This window comes from Mastigoproctus giganteus, chromosome 1 (genome assembly GCF_048544385.1).
Source record: "Mastigoproctus giganteus isolate SK-2022 chromosome 1, ASM4854438v1, whole genome shotgun sequence".
Lineage (NCBI taxonomy): Eukaryota > Metazoa > Arthropoda > Arachnida > Uropygi > Thelyphonidae > Mastigoproctus > Mastigoproctus giganteus.
The window spans coordinates 233,913,656-233,933,776 of record NC_143575.1 but is presented as its reverse complement, the minus strand read 5'-3'; the positions used below and the strand labels follow the sequence as shown (position 1 = coordinate 233,933,776).

The 20,121-nt window shown below is 31.7% G+C and overlaps 1 protein-coding gene and 1 non-coding gene across 2 annotated transcripts in view; one reads left to right on the top strand and one right to left on the bottom strand.

The window, feature by feature from the left end:
* Nucleotides 1-20,121, bottom strand: part of LOC150091612 (photoreceptor-specific nuclear receptor-like) — a 196,000-nt gene that overhangs the window by 89,066 nt on the left and 86,813 nt on the right. The gene's annotated exons all lie outside the window — the stretch shown is intronic.
* On the top strand, nucleotides 4,663-4,737 carry TRNAN-AUU (transfer RNA asparagine (anticodon AUU)). The gene has a single exon. It is a non-coding gene; the product is annotated as a tRNA-Asn (tRNA).

Here is a 20,121-nt window from a genome sequence, read left to right as displayed (position 1 = left end):
CCTATCTAATCTTAGTTCAAAAATATTTCCATAAACAATTTTCATTCTTCTTTTTCTTCTTCAAGTTTAGAACCTTGTGAAAAAATAGTTCTAAAAACAATTTGAACGCTTCTTGAAGTTCAGCACATTGAGACAAATAGCTGTGCCTGTTCACCCTTAATAGTAAACAAACCGTTCGACATTTGTTAAATCAACTGGTTTTGAATTAGTTTTTAATATTTTTATATGAGAACATCAAGGGACGCATTTACTGAAAATTGTGAAACTACAAAATATTATGTTTATAAGGAACCGTAAGGTTCATCTGCGTTTTCCGTTGCCTAGTCTTCTTTTTTTTTTGTCTTTTTTTACTTCACTCTGCAAGATGGTAGGAAATTGTTTTAATCTATTTTGTAATTCTGTTTGAAATCGTATTTTGAAATTTATTTTATTGTTTGAAATAAATTAAAACGAATAAATTTTAAACATTTCACAAGCTCGCCTCCGTGGCGCAATCAGTTATCACATTCGGCTGTTAATCGAAAAGTTGGTGGTTCAAATCCACCTGGTGGCGGATTGTTTTAGTTACTTTTTTTTTTCGTGCATTAGGAGTTAAATCGAGCCAGTGCGTGGCTGCGTAAACCTTTAAATCAAGGAGAAAAATGACTGCATCAATTCCTTCGTACACCTTAATTAAATGGCTAGCCCAGTCTTTGTATTCTGAGGGCCCGTAAATAGTAAACAGAAATTAAATTAAAAAAGATACTAATTTTCACAATATGAAATTAATACTGATTTGAAAACACCTAGAATTTCATCAAACTTAAATGGTCCTATACTTCACACTGTTGATTTATTTATTATTATTTTTTTTTATTAAATTTCTGTCATTTTATCTGAACTTAGTCCAAAATTATTTCCAAAAAAAATTTCAATCTTCAAGTTTAGATAGAATCCTTTGAAAAAAATAATTCTAAAAAGAATTTGAATGCTTCTTAAAGTTCAGCACATCAAGACAAATATCTGTGCCTGTTAACCCTTAATAGTAAACAAACCGATCGAGATTTGTTAAATAAACTGGCTTTGAATTGGCTTTTTAATAACTTTTATATTTTTATATTAAAAGCATTTACTAAAAATTGTGAAACTAGAAAATAGGATATTTTTAAGGAACCGTAAGGTTCATCTGCATTTTTTTGTGTTTTTTTACTTCACTCTGCAAGATGGTAGGAAATTATGTTAATCTATTTTGGAATGTGTTGGTATCGTATTTTGAAATGTGTTTTATTGTTTGATCGAGATTTGTTGGAATAAAAAACGTAAAAATATTTGAATGTGTTGTGGTGGCCTCCGTGGCGCAATCGGTTAGCGCGTTCGGCTGTTAACCGAAAAGTTGGTGGTTCAAATCCACCCGGTGTCGGATTGCTTTTTAGTTACTTTTTTTTCGTGCATTAGGAGGTAAATGGAGCCAGTGCGTGGCTGCGTAAACCTTTAAATCAAGGAGAAAAATGACTGCATTAATTCCTTCGTACACCTTAATTAAATGGCTAGCCCAGTCTTTGTATTCTGAGGGCCAGGAAATAATCAACAGAAAATAAATTAAAAAAGATACTTATTTATCACAATATGAAATTAATATTGATTTCGAAACACCTAGAATTTCATCGAACTTAAATGGTCCTATACTTCACTCTATGGATTTATTTATTATTATTTTTTTTATTAAATTTCTGTCATTCTATCTGATCTTAGTCCAAAATTACTTCCAAAAAATTTTTCAATCTTGAAGTTTAGATAGAATCCTTTGAAAAAAAGAATTTGAATGCTTCCTCAAGTTCAGCAAATCAAGACAAATATCTGTGCCTGTTAACCCTTAATAGTAAACAAACCGATCGAGATTTGTTAAATAAACTGGCTTTGAATTGGCTTTTTAATAACTTTTATATTTTTATATGAAAAGCATTTACTAAAAATTGTGAAACTAGAAAATAGGATATATTTAAGGAACCGTAAGGTTCCTTACGATTTGTTTGTGTTTTTTTACTTCACTCTGCAAGATGGTATTAAATTATGTTAATCTATTTTGGAATGTGTTGGTATCGTATTTTGAAATGTGTTTTATTGTTTGATCGAGATTTGTTGGCATAAAAAAAATAAAAATATTTGTAATGTGTTGTGGTCGCCTCCGTGGCGGAATCGGTTAGCGCGTTCGGCTGTTTACCGAAAGGTTGGTGGTTCAAATCCACCTGGTGGCGGATTGCTTTTTAGTTACTTTTTTTTCGTGCATTAGGAGGTAAATGGAGCCAGTGCGTGGCTGCGTAAACCTTTAAATCAAGGAGAAAAATGACTGCATTAATTCCTTCGTACACCTTAATTAAATGGCTAGCCCAGTCTTTGTATTCTGAGGGCCCGGAAATAGCATACAGAAAATAAATTAAAAAAGATACTTATTTTCACAATATGAAATTAATACTGATTTCGAAACACCTAGAATTTCATCGAACTTAAATGGTCCTATACTTCACTCTATTGATTTATTTATTATTATTTTTTTTTATTAAATTTCTGTCATTCTATCTGATCTTAGTCCAAAATTATTTCCAAAAAAATTTTCAATCTTGAAGTTTAGATAGAATCCTTTGAAAAAAAGAATTTGAATGCTTCCTGAAGTTCAGCACATCAAGACAAATATCTGTGCCTGTTAACCCTTAATAGTAAACAAACCGATCGAGATTTGTTAAATAAACTGGCTTTGAATTGGCCTTTTAATAACTTTTATATTTTTAAATGAAAAGCATTTACTAAAAATTGTGAAACTAGAAAATAGAATATTTTTAAGGAACCGTAAGGTTCATCTGCATTTTTTTGTGTTTTTTTACTTCACTCTGCAAGATGGTAGGAAATTATGTTAATCTATTTTGGAATGTGTTTGTATCGTATTTTGAAATGTGTTTTATTGTTTGATCGAGATTTGTTGGAATAAAAAACGTAAAATAGTTGGAATGTGTTGCGGTGGCCTCCGTGGCGCAATCGGTTAGCGCGTTTGGCTGTTAATTGTAAGGTTGGTGGTTCAAATCCACCCGGTGGCGGATTGCTTTTTAGTTACTTTTTTTTCGTGCATTAGGAGTTAAATGGAGGCAGTGCGTGGCTGCGTAAACCTTTAAATCAAGGAGAAAAATGACTGCATTAATTCCTTCGTACACCTTAATTAAATGGCTAGCCCAGTCTTTGTATTCTGAGGGCCCGGAAATAGTATACAGAAAATAAATTAAAAAAGATACTTATTTTCACAATATGAAATTAACACTGATTTCGAAACACCTAGAATTTCATCGAACTTAAATGGTCCTATACTTCACTCTATTGATTTATTTATTATTATTTTTTTTATTAAATTTCTGTCATTCTATCTGATCTTAGTCCAAAATTATTTCCAAAAAAATTTTCAATCTTGAAGTTTAGATAGAATCCTTTGAAAAAAAGAATTTGAATGCCTCCTGAAGTTCAGCAAATCAAGACAAATATCTGTGCCTGTTAACCCTTAATAGTAAACAAACCGATCGAGATTTGTTAAATAAACTGGCTTTGAATTGGCTTTTTAATAACTTTTATATTTTTATATGAAAAGCATTTACTAAAAATTGTGAAACTAGAAAATAGGATATATTTAAGGAACCGTAAAGTTCCTTACGGTTTGTTTGTGTTTTTTTACTTCACTCTGCAAGATGGTAGGAAATTATGTTAATCTATTTTGGAATGTGTTGGTATCGTATTTTGAAATGTGTTTTATTGTTTCATCGAGATTTGTTGGATTAAAAAAATAAAAATATTTGGAATGTGTTGTGGTCGCCTCCGTGGCGCAATCGGTTAGCGCGTTTGGCTGTTAACCGAAAGGTTGGTGGTTCAAATCCACCCGGTGGCGGATTTCTTTTTAGTTACTTTTTTTTCGTGCATTAGGAGTTAAATGGAGGCAGTGCGTGGCTGCGTAAACCTTTAAATCAAGGAGAAAAATGACTGCATTAATTCCTTCGTACACCTTAATTAAATGGCTAGCCCAGTCTTTGTATTCTGAGGGCCCGGAAATAGTATACAGAAAATAAATTAAAAAAGATACTTATTTTCACAATATGAAATTAATACTGATTTCGAAACACCTAGAATTTCATCGAACTTAAATGGTCCTATACTTCACTCTATTGATTTATTTATTATTATTTTTTTTTATTAAATTTCTGTCATTCTATCTGATCTTAGTCCAAAATTATTTCAAAAAAAATTTTCAATCTTGAAGTTTAGATAGAATCCTTTGAAAAAAAGAATTTGAATGCTTCCTGAAGTTCAGCACATCAAGACAAATATCTGTGCCTGTTAACCCTTAATAGTAAACAAACCGATCGAGATTTGTTAAATAAACTAGCTTTGAATTGGCTTTTTAATAACTTTTATATTTTTATATGAAAAGCATTTACTAAAAATTGTGAAACTAGAAAATAGAATATTTTTAAGGAACCGTAAGGTTCATCTGCATTTTTTTGTGTTTTTTTTACTTCACTCTGCAAGATGGTAGGAAATTATGTTAATCTATTTTGGAATGTGTTTGTATCGTATTTTGAAATGTGTTTTATTGTTTCATCGAGATTTGTTGGAATAAAAAACGTAAAAATATTTGGAATTTGTTGTGGTGCCCTCCGTGTCGCAATCGATTAGCGCGTTCAGCTATTAACCGAAAGGTTGGTGGTTCAAATCCACCCGGGGGCGGATTGGTTTTTAGTTACTTTTTTTTCGTGCATTAGGAGTTAAATGGAGGCAGTGCGTGGCTGCGTAAACCTTTAAATCAAGGAGAAAAATGACTGCATTAATTCGTTCGTACACCTTAATTAAATGGCTAGCCCAGTCTTTGTATTCTGAGGGCCCGGAAATAGTATACAGAAAATAAATTAAAAAAGATACTTATTTTCACAATATGAAATTAATACTGATTTCGAAACACCTAGAATTTCATCGAACTTAAATGGTCCTATTTCACTCTATGTTAATCTATTTTGGAATGTGTTGGTATCGTATTTTGAAATGTGTTTTATTGTTTCATCGAGATTTGTTGGATTAAAAAAATAAAAATATTTGGAATGTGTTGTGGTCGCCTCCGTGGCGCAATCGGTTAGCGCGTTCGGCTGTTAACCGAAAGGTTGGTGGTTCAAATCCACCCGGTGGCGGATTTCTTTTTAGTTACTTTTTTTTCGTGCATTAGGAGTTAAATGGAGGCAGTGCGTGGCTGCGTAAACCTTTAAATCAAGGAGAAAAATGACTGCATTAATTCCTTCGTACACCTTAATTAAATGGCTAGCCCAGTCTTTGTATTCTGAGGGCCCGGAAATAGTATACAGAAAATAAATTAAAAAAGATACTTATTTTCACAATATGAAATTAATACTGATTTCGAAACACCTAGAATTTCATCGAACTTGAATGGTCCTATACTTCACTCTATTGATTTATTTATTATTTTTTTTTTTATTAAATTTCTGTCATTCTATCTGATCTTAGTCCAAAATTATTTCCAAAAAAATTTTCAATCTTGAAGTTTAGATAGAATCCTTTGAAAAAAAGAATTTGACTGCCTCCTGAAGTTCAGCAAATCAAGACAAATATCTGTGCCTGTTAACCCTTAATAGTAAACAAACCGATCGAGATTTGTTAAATAAACTGGCTTTGAATTGGCTTTTTAATAACTTTTATATTTTTATATGAAAAGCATTTACTAAAAATTGTGAAACTAGAAAATAGAATATTTTTAAGGAACCGTAAGGTTCATCTGCATTTTTTTGTGTTTTTTTACTTCACTCTGCAAGATGGTAGGAAATTATGTTAATCTATTTTGGAATGTGTTTGTATCGTATTTTGAAATGTGTTTTATTGTTTCATCGAGATTTGTTGGATAAAAAAAATAAAAATATTTGGAATGTGTTGTGGTCGCCTCCGTGGCACAATCGGTTAGCGCGTTCGGCTGTTAACCGAAAGGTTGGTGGTTCAAATCCACCCGGTGGCGGATTTCTTTTTAGTTACTTTTTTTTCGTGCATTAGGAGTTAAATGGAGGCAGTGCGTGGCTGCGTAAACCTTTAAATCAAGGAGAAAAATGACTGCATTAATTCCTTCGTACACCTTAATTAAATGGCTAGCCCAGTCTTTGTATTCTGAGTGCCCGGAAATAGTATACAGAAAATAAATTTAAAAAAATACATATTTTCACAATATGAAATTAATACTGATTTCGAAACACCTAGAATTTCATCGAACTTAAATGGTCCTATACTTCACTCTATTGATTTATTTATTATTATTTTTTTTATTAAATTTCTGTCATTCTATCTGATCTTAGTCCAAAATTATTTCCAAAAAATTTTCAATCTTGAAGTTTAGATAGAATCCTTTGAAAAAAAGAATTTGAATGCCTCCTGAAGTTCAGCAAATCAAGACAAATATCTGTGCCTGTTAACCCTTAATAGTAAACAAACCGATCGAGATTTGTTAAATAAACTGGCTTTGAATTGGCTTTTTAATAACTTTTATATTTTTATATGAAAAGCATTTACTAAAAATTGTGAAACTAGAATATATTTAAGGAACCGTAAGGTTCCTAACGGTTTGTTTGTGTTTTTTTACTTCACTCTGTAAGATGGTAGGAAATTATGTTAATCTATTTTGGAATGTGTTTGTATCGTATTTTGAAATGTGTTTTATTGTTTCATCGAGATTTGTTGGATTAAAAAAAAAAAAATATTTGGAATGTGTTGTGGTCGCCTCCGTGGCGCAATCGGTTAGCGCGTTCGGCAGTTAACCGAAAGCTTGGTGGTTCAAATCCACCCGGTGGCGGATTTCTTTTTCAGTTACTTTTTTTTTTTTTGTGCATTAGGAGTTAAATGGAGGCAGTGCGTGGCTGCGTAAACCTTTAAATCAAGGAGAAAAATGACTGCATTAATTCCTTCGTACACCTTCATTAAATGGCTAGCCCAGTCTTTGTATTCTGAGGGCCCGGAAATAGTATACAGAAAATAAATTAAAAAAGATACTTATTTTCACAATATGAAATTAATACTGATTTCGAAACACCTAGAATTTCATCGAACTTAAATGGTCCTATACTTCACTCTATTGATTTATTTATTATTATTTTTTTTTATTAAATTTCTGTCATTCTATCTGATCTTAGTCCAAAATTATTTCCAAAAAAATTTTCAATCTTGAAGTTTAGATAGAATCCTTTGAAAAAAAGAATTTGAATGCTTCCTGAAGTTCAGCACATCAAGACAAATATCTGTGCCTGTTAACCCTTAATAGTAAACAAACCGATCGAGATTTGTTAAATAAACTGGCTTTGAATTGGCCTTTTAATAACTTTTATATTTTTAAATGAAAAGCATTTACTAAAAATTGTGAAACTAGAAAATAGAATATTTTTAAGGAACCGTAAGGTTCATCTGCATTTTTTTGTGTTTTTTTACTTCACTCTGCAAGATGGTAGGAAATTATGTTAATCTATTTTGGAATGTGTTTGTATCGTATTTTGAAATGTGTTTTATTGTTTGATCGAGATTTGTTGGAATAAAAAACGTAAAAATATTTGGAATGTGTTGTGGTGGCCTCCGTGGCGCAATCGGTTAGCGCGTTCGGCTGTTAACCGAAAGGTTGGTGGTTCAAATCCACCCGGTGGCGGATTGGTTTTTAGTTACTTTTTTTTCGTGCATTAGGAGTTAAATGGAGGCAGTGCGTGGCTGCGTAAACCTTTAAATCAAGGAGAAAAATGACTGCATTAATTCGTTCGTACACCTTAATTAAATGGCTAGCCCAGTCTTTGTATTCTGAGGGCCCGGAAATAGTATACAGAAAATAAATTAAAAAAGATACTTATTTTCACAATATGAAATTAATACTGATTTCGAAACACCTAGAATTTCATCGAACTTAAATGGTCCTATACTTCACTCTATTGATTTATTTATTATTATTTTTTTTATTAAATTTCTGTCATTCTATCTGATCTTGGTCCAAAATTATTTCCAAAAAAATTTTCAATCTTGAAGTTTAGATAGAATCCTTTGAAAAAAAGAATTTGAATGCTTCCTGAAGTTCAGCAAATCAAGACAAATATCTGTGCCTGTTAACCCTTAATAGTAAACAAACCGATCGAGATTTGTTAAATAAACTGGCTTTTAATTGGCTTTTTAATAACTTTTATATTTTTATATGAAAAGCATTTACTAAAAATTGTGAAACTAGAAAATAGAATATTTTTAAGGAACCGTAAGGTTCATCTGCATTTTTTTGTGTTTTTTTACTTCACTCTGCAAGATGGTAGGAAATTATGTTAATCTATTTTGGAATGTGTTTATATCGTATTTTGAAATGTGTTTTATTGTTTGATCGAGATTTGTTGGAATAAAAAACGTAAAAATATTTGGAATGTGTTGTGGTGGCCTCCGTGGCGCAATCGGTTAACGCTTTTGGCTGTTAACCGAAAGGTTGGTGGTTCAAATCCACCCGGTGGCTGATTGGTTTTTAGTTAGTTTTTTTCATGCATTAGGAGTTAAATGGAGGCAGTGCGTGGCTGCGTAAACCTTTAAATCAAGGAGAAAAATGACTGCATTAATTCGTTCGTACACCTTAATTAAATGGCTAGCCCAGTCTTTGTATTCTGAGGGCCCGGAAATAGTATACAGAAAATAAATTAAAAAAGACACTTATTTTCATAATATGAAATTAATACTGATTTCGAAACACCTAGAATTTCATCGAACTTAAATGGTCCTATACTTCACTCTATTGATTTATTTATTATTATTTTTTTTTATTAAATTTCTGTCATTGTATCTGATCTTAGTCCAAAATTATTTCCAAAAAAATTTTCAATCTTGAAGTTTAGATAAAATCCTTTGAAAAAAAGAATTTGAATGCTTCCTGAAATTCAGCACATCAAGACAAATATCTGTGCCTGTTAACCCTTAATAGTAAACAAACCGATCGAGATTTGTTAAATAAACTGGCTTTTAATTGGCCTTTTAATAACTTTTATATTTTTAAATGAAAAGCATTTACTAAAAATTGTGAAACTAGAAAATAGAATATTTTTAAGGAACCGTAAGGTTCATCTGCATTTTTTTGTGTTTTTTTACTTCACTCTGCAAGATGGTAGGAAATTATGTTAATCTATTTTGGAATGTGTTTGTATCGTATTTTGAAATGTGTTTTATTGTTTCATCGAGATTTGTTGGATAAAAAAAATAAAAATATTTGGAATGTGTTGTGGTGGCCTCCGTGGCGCAATCGGTTAGCGCGTTCGGCTGTTAACCGAAAGGTTGGTGGTTCAAATCCACCCGGTGGCGGATTTCTTTTAGTTACTTTTTTTTCGTGCATTAGGAGTTAAATGGAGGCAGTGCGTGGCTGCGTAAACCTTTAAATCAAGGAGAAAAATGACTGCATTAATTCCTTCGTACACCTTAATTAAATGGCTAGCCCAGTCTTTGTATTCTGAGGGCCCGGAAATAGTATACAGAAAATAAATTAAAAAAAATACTTATTTTCACAATATGAAATTAATACTGATTTCGAAACACCTAGAATTTCATCGAACTTAAATGGTCCTATACTTCACTCTATTGATTTATTTATTATTATTTTTTTTATTAAATTTCTGTCATTCTATCTGATCTTAGTCCAAAATTATTTCCAAAAAAATTTTCAATCTTGAAGTTTAGATAGAATCCTTTGAAAAAAAGAATTTGAATGCCTCCTGAAGTTCAGCAAATCAAGACAAATATCTGTGCCTGTTAACCCTTAATAGTAAACAAACCGATCGAGATTTGTTAAATAAACTGGCTTTGAATTGGCTTTTTAATAACTTTTATATTTTTAAATGAAAAGCATTTACTAAAAATTGTGAAACTAGAAAATAGAATATTTTTAAGGAACCGTAAGGTTCATCTGCATTTTTTTGTGTTTTTTTACTTCACTCTGCAAGATGGTAGGAAATTATGTTAATCTATTTTGGAATGTGTTTGTATCGTATTTTGAAATGTGTTTTATTGTTTGATCGAGATTTGTTGGAATAAAAAACGTAAAAATATTTGGAATGTGTTGTGGTGGCCTCCGTGGCGCAATCGGTTAGCGCGTTCGGCTGTTAACCGAAAGGTTGGTGGTTCAAATCCACCCGGTGGCGGATTGGTTTTTAGTTACTTTTTTTTCGTGCATTAGGAGTTAAATGGAGGCAGTGCGTGGCTGCGTAAACCTTTAAATCAAGGAGAAAAATGACTGCATTAATTCGTTCGTACACCTTAATTAAATGGCTAGCCCAGTCTTTGTATTCTGAGGGCCCGGAAATAGTATACAGAAAATAAATTAAAAAAGATACTTATTTTCACAATATGAAATTAATACTGATTTCGAAACACCTAGAATTTCATCGAACTTAAATGGTCCTATACTTCACTCTATTGATTTATTTATTATTATTTTTTTTATTAAATTTCTGTCATTCTATCTGATCTTGGTCCAAAATTATTTCCAAAAAAATTTTCAATCTTGAAGTTTAGATAGAATCCTTTGAAAAAAAGAATTTGAATGCTTCCTGAAGTTCAGCAAATCAAGACAAATATCTGTGCCTGTTAACCCTTAATAGTAAACAAACCGATCGAGATTTGTTAAATAAACTGGCTTTTAATTGGCTTTTTAATAACTTTTATATTTTTATATGAAAAGCATTTACTAAAAATTGTGAAACTAGAAAATAGAATATTTTTAAGGAACCGTAAGGTTCATCTGCATTTTTTTGTGTTTTTTTACTTCACTCTGCAAGATGGTAGGAAATTATGTTAATCTATTTTGGAATGTGTTTATATCGTATTTTGAAATGTGTTTTATTGTTTGATCGAGATTTGTTGGAATAAAAAACGTAAAAATATTTGGAATGTGTTGTGTTGGCCTCCGTGGCGCGGCAATCGGTTAACGCTTTTGGCTGTTAACCGAAAGGTTGGTGGTTCAAATCCACCCGGTGGCGGATTGGTTTTTAGTTACTGTTTTTTTCGTGCATTAGGAGTTAAATGGAGGCAGTGCGTGGCTGCGTAAACCTTTAAATCAAGGAGAAAAATGACTGCTGTTGTTGTTGTTGTTGGTATGAAAATTTCACGACACAAGGGCAACTGTGGCCAATATGTGTCTGTCAGCGTCATTACGTTCATTTTAATGATTTAGGATGGATATGTCAGAGTGCATTTATTATTCCTAGATGTTTAATATATATAAAGAGCTCACTTAGGTTTGCTTTGTCACCAAGTACATGAGAGAGGGTTAGAGGAGTTTGCAAGTTTGCTAATGATTGGAAGGATGTGGCTCGAACGGCTGAATATGATGGACAATCAATCAGGATATGCCTTACTGTAAGTTGTATCTGACAGACAGAGCAGAGCGGTGGAAAAAAAATGACTGCATTAATTCGTTCGTACACCTTAATTAAATGGCTAGCCCAGTCTTTGTATTCTGAGGGCCCGGAAATAGTATACAGAAAATAAATTAAAAAAGATACTTATTTTCATAATATGAAATTAATACTGATTTCGAAACACCTAGAATTTCATCGAACTTAAATGGTCCTATACTTCACTCTATGGATTTTTTTATTATTATTTTTTTTTATTAAATTTCTGTCATTGTATCTGATCTTAGTCCAAAATTATTTCCAAAAAAATTTTCAATCTTGAAGTTTAGATAAAATCCTTTGAAAAAAAGAATTTGAATGCTTCCTGAAATTCAGCACATCAAGACAAATATCTGTGCCTGTTAACCCTTAATAGTAAACAAACCGATCGAGATTTGTTAAATAAACTGGCTTTGAATTGGCCTTTTAATAACTTTTATATTTTTAAATGAAAAGCATTTACTAAAAATTGTGAAACTAGAAAATAGAATATTTTTAAGGAACCGTAAGGTTCATCTGCATTTTTTTGTGTTTTTTTACTTCACTCTGCAAGATGGTAGGAAATTATGTTAATCTATTTTGGAATGTGTTTGTATCGTATTTTGAAATGTGTTTTATTGTTTCATCGAGATTTGTTGGATAAAAAAAATAAAAATATTTGGATTGTGTTGTGGTGGCCTCCGTGGCGCAATCGGTTAGCGCGTTCGGCTGTTAACCGAAAGGTTGGTGGTTCAAATCCACCCGGTGGCGGATTTCTTTTTAGTTACTTTTTTTTCGTGCATTAGGAGTTAAATGGAGGCAGTGCGTGGCTGCGTAAACCTTTAAATCAAGGAGAAAAATGACTGCATTAATTCCTTCGTACACCTTAATTAAATGGCTAGCCCAGTCTTTGTATTCTGAGGGCCCGGAAATAGTATACAGAAAATAAATTTAAAAAAATACTTATTTTCACAATATGAAATTAATACTGATTTCGAAACACCTAGAATTTCATCGAATTTAAATGGTCCTATACTTCACTCTATTGATTTATTTATTATTATTTTTTTTATTAAATTTCTGTCATTCTATCTGATCTTAGTCCAAAATTATTTCCAAAAAAATTTTCAATCTTGAAGTTTAGATAGAATCCTTTGAAAAAAAGAATTTGAATGCCTCCTGAAGTTCAGCAAATCAAGACAAATATCTGTGCCTGTTAACCCTTAATAGTAAACAAACCGATCGAGATTTGTTAAATAAACTGGCTTTGAATTGGCTTTTTAATAACTTTTATATTTTTAAATGAAAAGCATTTACTAAAAATTGTGAAACTAGAAAATAGAATATTTTTAAGGAACCGTAAGGTTCATCTGCATTTTTTTGTGTTTTTTTACTTCACTCTGCAAGATGGTAGGAAATTATGTTAATCTATTTTGGAATGTGTTTGTATCGTATTTTGAAATGTGTTTTATTGTTTGATCGAGATTTGTTGGAATAAAAAACGTAAAAATATTTGGAATGTGTTGTGGTGGCCTCCGTGGCGCAATCGGTTAGCGCGTTCGGCTGTTAACCGAAAGGTTGGTGGTTCAAATCCACCCGGTGGCGGATTGGTTTTTAGTTACTTTTTTTTCGTGCATTAGGAGTTAAATGGAGGCAGTGCGTGGCTGCGTAAACCTTTAAATCAAGGAGAAAAATGACTGCATTAATTCGTTCGTACACCTTAATTAAATGGCTAGCCCAGTCTTTGTATTCTGAGGGCCCGGAAATAGTATACAGAAAATAAATTAAAAAAGATACTTATTTTCACAATATGAAATTAATACTGATTTCGAAACACCTAGAATTTCATCGAACTTAAATGGTCCTATACTTCACTCTATTGATTTATTTATTATTATTTTTTTTATTAAATTTCTGTCATTCTATATGATCTTGGTCCAAAATTATTTCCAAAAAAATTTTCAATCTTGAAGTTTAGATAGAATCCTTTGAAAAAAAGAATTTGAATGCTTCCTGAAGTTCAGCAAATCAAGACAAATATCTGTGCCTGTTAACCCTTAATAGTAAACAAACCGATCGAGATTTGTTAAATAAACTGGCTTTTAATTGGCTTTTTAATAACTTTTATATTTTTATATGAAAAGCATTTACTAAAAATTGTGAAACTAGAAAATAGAATATTTTTAAAGAACCGTAAGGGTCATCTGCATTTTTTTGTGTTTTTTTACTTCACTCTGCAAGATGGTAGGAAATTATGTTAATCTATTTTGGAATGTGTTTGTATCGTATTTTGAAATGTGTTTTATTGTTTGATCGAGATTTGTTGGAATAAAAAACGTAAAAATATTTGGAATGTGTTGTGGTGGCCTCCGTGGCGCAATCGGTTAGCGCGTTCGGCTGTTAACCGAAAGGTTGGTGGTTCAAATCCACCCGGTGGCGGATTGGTTTTTAGTTACTTTTTTTTCGTGTATTAGGAGTTAAATGGAGGCAGTGCGTGGCTGCGTAAACCTTTAAATCAAGGAGAAAAATGACTGCATTAATTCGTTCGTACACCTTAATTAAATGGCTAGCCCAGTCTTTGTATTCTGAGGGCCCGGAAATAGTATACAGAAAATAAATTAAAAAAGATACTTATTTTCACAATATGAAATTAATACTGATTTCGAAACACCTAGAATTTCATCGAACTTAAATGGTCCTATACTTCACTCTATTGATTTATTTATTATTATTTTTTTTATTAAATTTCTGTCATTCTATCTGATCTTGGTCCAAAATTATTTCCAAAAAAATTTTCAATCTTGAAGTTTAGATAGAATCCTTTGAAAAAAAGAATTTGAATGCTTCCTCAAGTTCAGCAAATCAAGACAAATATCTGTGCCTGTTAACCCTTAATAGTAAACAAACCGATCGAGATTTGTTAAATAAACTGGCTTTGAATTGGCTTTTTAATAACTTTTATATTTTTATATGAAAAGCATTTACTAAAAATTGTGAAACTAGAAAATAGAATATTTTTAAGGAACCGTAAGGTTCATCTGCATTTTTTTGTGTTTTTTTACTTCACTCTGCAAGATGGTAGGAAATTATGTTAATCTATTTTGGAATGTGTTTATATCGTATTTTGAAATGTGTTTTATTGTTTGATCGAGATTTGTTGGAATAAAAAACGTAAAAATATTTGGAATGTGTTATGGTGGCCTCCGTGGCGCAATCGGTTAGCGCTTTTTGCTGTTAACCGAAAGGTTGTTGGTTCAAATCCACCCGGTGGTGGATTGGTTTTTAGTTACTGTTTTTTTCGTGCATTAGGAGTTAAATGGAGGCAGTGCGTGGCTGCGTAAACCTTTAAATCAAGGAGAAAAATGACTGCATTAATTCGTTCGTACACCTTAATTAAATGGCTAGCCCAGTCTTTGTATTCTGAGGGCCCGGAAATAGTATACAGAAAATAAATTAAAAAAAATACTTATTTTCACAATATGAAATTAATACTGATTTCGAAACACCTAGAATTTCATCGAACTTAAATGGTCCTATACTTCACTCTATTGATTTATTTATTATTATTTTTTTTATTAAATTTCTGTCATTCTATCTGATCTTAGTCCAAAATTATTTCCAAAAAAATTTTCAATCTTGAAGTTTAGATAGAATCCTTTGAAAAAAAGAATTTGAATGCCTCCTGAAGTTCAGCAAATCAAGACAAATATCTGTGCCTGTTAACCCTTAATAGTAAACAAACCGATCGAGATTTGTTAAATAAACTGGCTTTGAATTGGCTTTTTAATAACTTTTATATTTTTAAATGAAAAGCATTTACTAAAAATTGTGAAACTAGAAAATAGAATATTTTTAAGGAACCGTAAGGTTCATCTGCATTTTTTTGTGTTTTTTTACTTCACTCTGCAAGATGGTAGGAAATTATGTTAATCTATTTTGGAATGTGTTTGTATCGTATTTTGAAATGTGTTTTATTGTTTGATCGAGATTTGTTGGAATAAAAAACGTAAAAATATTTGGAATGTGTTGTGGTGGCCTCCGTGGCGCAATCGGTTAGCGCGTTCGGCTGTTAACCGAAAGGTTGGTGGTTCAAATCCACCCGGTGGCGGATTGGTTTTTAGTTACTTTTTTTTCGTGCATTAGGAGTTAAATGGAGGCAGTGCGTGGCTGCGTAAACCTTTAAATCAAGGAGAAAAATGACTGCATTAATTCGTTCGTACACCTTAATTAAATGGCTAGCCCAGTCTTTGTATTCTGAGGGCCCGGAAATAGTATACAGAAAATAAATTAAAAAAGATACTTATTTTCACAATATGAAATTAATACTGATTTCGAAACACCTAGAATTTCATCGAACTTAAATGGTCCTATACTTCACTCTATTGATTTATTTATTATTATTTTTTTTATTAAATTTCTGTCATTCTATCTGATCTTGGTCCAAAATTATTTCCAAAAAAATTTTCAATCTTGAAGTTTAGATAGAATCCTTTGAAAAAAAGAATTTGAATGCTTCCTGAAGTTCAGCAAATCAAGACAAATATCTGTGCCTGTTAACCCTTAATAGTAAACAAACCGATCGAGATTTGTTAAATAAACTGGCTTTTAATTGGCTTTTTAATAACTTTTATATTTTTATATGAAAAGCATTTACTAAAAATTGTGAAACTAGAAAATAGAATATTTTTAAGGAACCGTAAGGTTCATCTGCATTTTTTTGTGTTTTTTTACTTCACTCTGCAAGATGGTAGGAAATTATGTTAATCTATTTTGGAATGTGTTTATATCGTATTTTGAAATGTGTTTTATTGTTTGATCGAGATTTGTTGGAATAAAAAACGTAAAAATATTTGGAATGTGTTGTGTTGGCCTCCGTGGCGCGGCAATCGGTTAACGCTTTTGGCTGTTAACCGAAAGGTTGGTGGTTCAAATCCACCCGGTGGCGGATTGGTTTTTAGTTACTGTTTTTTTCGTGCATTAGGAGTTAAATGGAGGCAGTGCGTGGCTGCGTAAACCTTTAAATCAAGGAGAAAAATGACTGCTGTTGTTGTTGTTGTTGGTATGAAAATTTCACGACACAAGGGCAACTGTGGCCAATATGTGTCTGTCAGCGTCATTACGTTCATTTTAATGATTTAGGATGGATATGTCAGAGTGCATTTATTATTCCTAGATGTTTAATATATATAAAGAGCTCACTTAGGTTTGCTTTGTCACCAAGTACATGAGAGAGGGTTAGAGGAGTTTGCAAGTTTGCTAATGATTGGAAGGATGTGGCTCGAACGGCTGAATATGATGGACAATCAATCAGGATATGCCTTACTGTAAGTTGTATCTGACAGACAGAGCAGAGCGGTGGAAAAAAAATGACTGCATTAATTCGTTCGTACACCTTAATTAAATGGCTAGCCCAGTCTTTGTATTCTGAGGGCCCGGAAATAGTATACAGAAAATAAATTAAAAAAGATACTTATTTTCATAATATGAAATTAATACTGATTTCGAAACACCTAGAATTTCATCGAACTTAAATGGTCCTATACTTCACTCTATGGATTTTTTTATTATTATTTTTTTTTATTAAATTTCTGTCATTGTATCTGATCTTAGTCCAAAATTATTTCCAAAAAAATTTTCAATCTTGAAGTTTAGATAAAATCCTTTGAAAAAAAGAATTTGAATGCTTCCTGAAATTCAGCACATCAAGACAAATATCTGTGCCTGTTAACCCTTAATAGTAAACAAACCGATCGAGATTTGTTAAATAAACTGGCTTTGAATTGGCCTTTTAATAACTTTTATATTTTTATATGAAAAGCATTTACTAAAAATTGTGAAACTAGAAAATAGAATATTTTTAAGGAACCGTAAGGTTCATCTGCATTTTTTTGTGTTTTTTTACTTCACTCTGCAAGATGGTAGGAAATTATGTTAATCTATTTTGGAATGTGTTTATATCGTATTTTGAAATGTGTTTTATTGTTTGATCGAGATTTGTTGGAATAAAAAACGTAAAAATATTTGGAATGTGTTGTGTTGGCCTCCGTGGCGCGGCAATCGGTTAACGCTTTTGGCTGTTAACCGAAAGGTTGGTGGTTCAAATCCACCCGGTGGCGGATTGGTTTTTAGTTACTGTTTTTTTCGTGCATTAGGAGTTAAATGGAGGCAGTGCGTGGCTGCGTAAACCTTTAAATCAAGGAGAAAAATGACTGCTGTTGTTGTTGTTGTTGGTATGAAAATTTCACGACACAAGGGCAACTGTGGCCAATATGTGTCTGTCAGCGTCATTACGTTCATTTTAATGATTTAGGATGGATATGTCAGAGTGCATTTATTATTCCTAGATGTTTAATATATATAAAGAGCTCACTTAGGTTTGCTTTGTCACCAAGTACATGAGAGAGGGTTAGAGGAGTTTGCAAGTTTGCTAATGATTGGAAGGATGTGGCTCGAACGGCTGAATATGATGGACAATCAATCAGGATATGCCTTACTGTAAGTTGTATCTGACAGACAGAGCAGAGCGGTGGAAAAAAAATGACTGCATTAATTCGTTCGTACACCTTAATTAAATGGCTAGCCCAGTCTTTGTATTCTGAGGGCCCGGAAATAGTATACAGAAAATAAATTAAAAAAGATACTTATTTTCATAATATGAAATTAATACTGATTTCGAAACACCTAGAATTTCATCGAACTTAAATGGTCCTATACTTCACTCTATGGATTTTTTTATTATTATTTTTTTTTATTAAATTTCTGTCATTGTATCTGATCTTAGTCCAAAATTATTTCCAAAAAAATTTTCAATCTTGAAGTTTAGATAAAATCCTTTGAAAAAAAGAATTTGAATGCTTCCTGAAATTCAGCACATCAAGACAAATATCTGTGCCTGTTAACCCTTAATAGTAAACAAACCGATCGAGATTTGTTAAATAAACTGGCTTTGAATTGGCCTTTTAATAACTTTTATATTTTTAAATGAAAAGCATTTACTAAAAATTGTGAAACTAGAAAATAGAATATTTTTAAGGAACCGTAAGGTTCATCTGCATTTTTTTGTGTTTTTTTACTTCACTCTGCAAGATGGTAGGAAATTATGTTAATCTATTTTGGAATGTGTTTGTATCGTATTTTGAAATGTGTTTTATTGTTTCATCGAGATTTGTTGGATAAAAAAAATAAAAATATTTGGATTGTGTTGTGGTGGCCTCCGTGGCGCAATCGGTTAGCGCGTTCGGCTGTTAACCGAAAGGTTGGTGGTTCAAATCCACCCGGTGGCGGATTGGTTTTTAGTTACTTTTTTTTCGTGCATTAGGAGTTAAATGGAGGCAGTGCGTGGCTGCGTAAACCTTTAAATCAAGGAGAAAAATGACTGCATTAATTCGTTCGTACACCTTAATTAAATGGCTAGCCCAGTCTTTGTATTCTGAGGGCCCGGAAATAGTATACAGAAAATAAATTAAAAAAGATACTTATTTTCACAATATGAAATTAATACTGATTTCGAAACACCTAGAATTTCATCGAACTTAAATGGTCCTATACTTCACTCTATTGATTTATTTATTATTATTTTTTTTATTAAATTTCTGTCATTCTATATGATCTTGGTCCAAAATTATTTCCAAAAAAATTTTCAATCTTGAAGTTTAGATAGAATCCTTTGAAAAAAAGAATTTGAATGCTTCCTGAAGTTCAGCAAATCAAGACAAATATCTGTGCCTGTTAACCCTTAATAGTAAACAAACCGATCGAGATTTGTTAAATAAACTGGCTTTTAATTGGCTTTTTAATAACTTTTATATTTTTATATGAAAAGCATTTACTAAAAATTGTGAAACTAGAAAATAGAATATTTTTAAAGAACCGTAAGGGTCATCTGCATTTTTTTGTGTTTTTTTACTTCACTCTGCAAGATGGTAGGAAATTATGTTAATCTATTTTGGAATGTGTTTGTATCGTATTTTGAAATGTGTTTTATTGTTTGATCGAGATTTGTTGGAATAAAAAACGTAAAAATATTTGGAATGTGTTGTGGTGGCCTCCGTGGCGCAATCGGTTAGCGCGTTCGGCTGTTAACCGAAAGGTTGGTGGTTCAAATCCACCCGGTGGCGGATTGGTTTTTAGTTACTTTTTTTTCGTGTATTAGGAGTTAAATGGAGGCAGTGCGTGGCTGCGTAAACCTTTAAATCAAGGAGAAAAATGACTGCATTAATTCGTTCGTACACCTTAATTAAATGGCTAGCCCAGTCTTTGTATTCTGAGGGCCCGGAAATAGTATACAGAAAATAAATTAAAAAAGATACTTATTTTCACAATATGAAATTAATACTGATTTCGAAACACCTAGAATTTCATCGAACTTAAATGGTCCTATACTTCACTCTATTGATTTATTTATTATTATTTTTTTTATTAAATTTCTGTCATTCTATCTGATCTTGGTCCAAAATTATTTCCAAAAAAATTTTCAATCTTGAAGTTTAGATAGAATCCTTTGAAAAAAAGAATTTGAATGCTTCCTCAAGTTCAGCAAATCAAGACAAATATCTGTGCCTGTTAACCCTTAATAGTAAACAAACCGATCGAGATTTGTTAAATAAACTGGCTTTGAATTGGCTTTTTAATAACTTTTATATTTTTATATGAAAAGCATTTACTAAAAATTGTGAAACTAGAAAATAGAATATTTTTA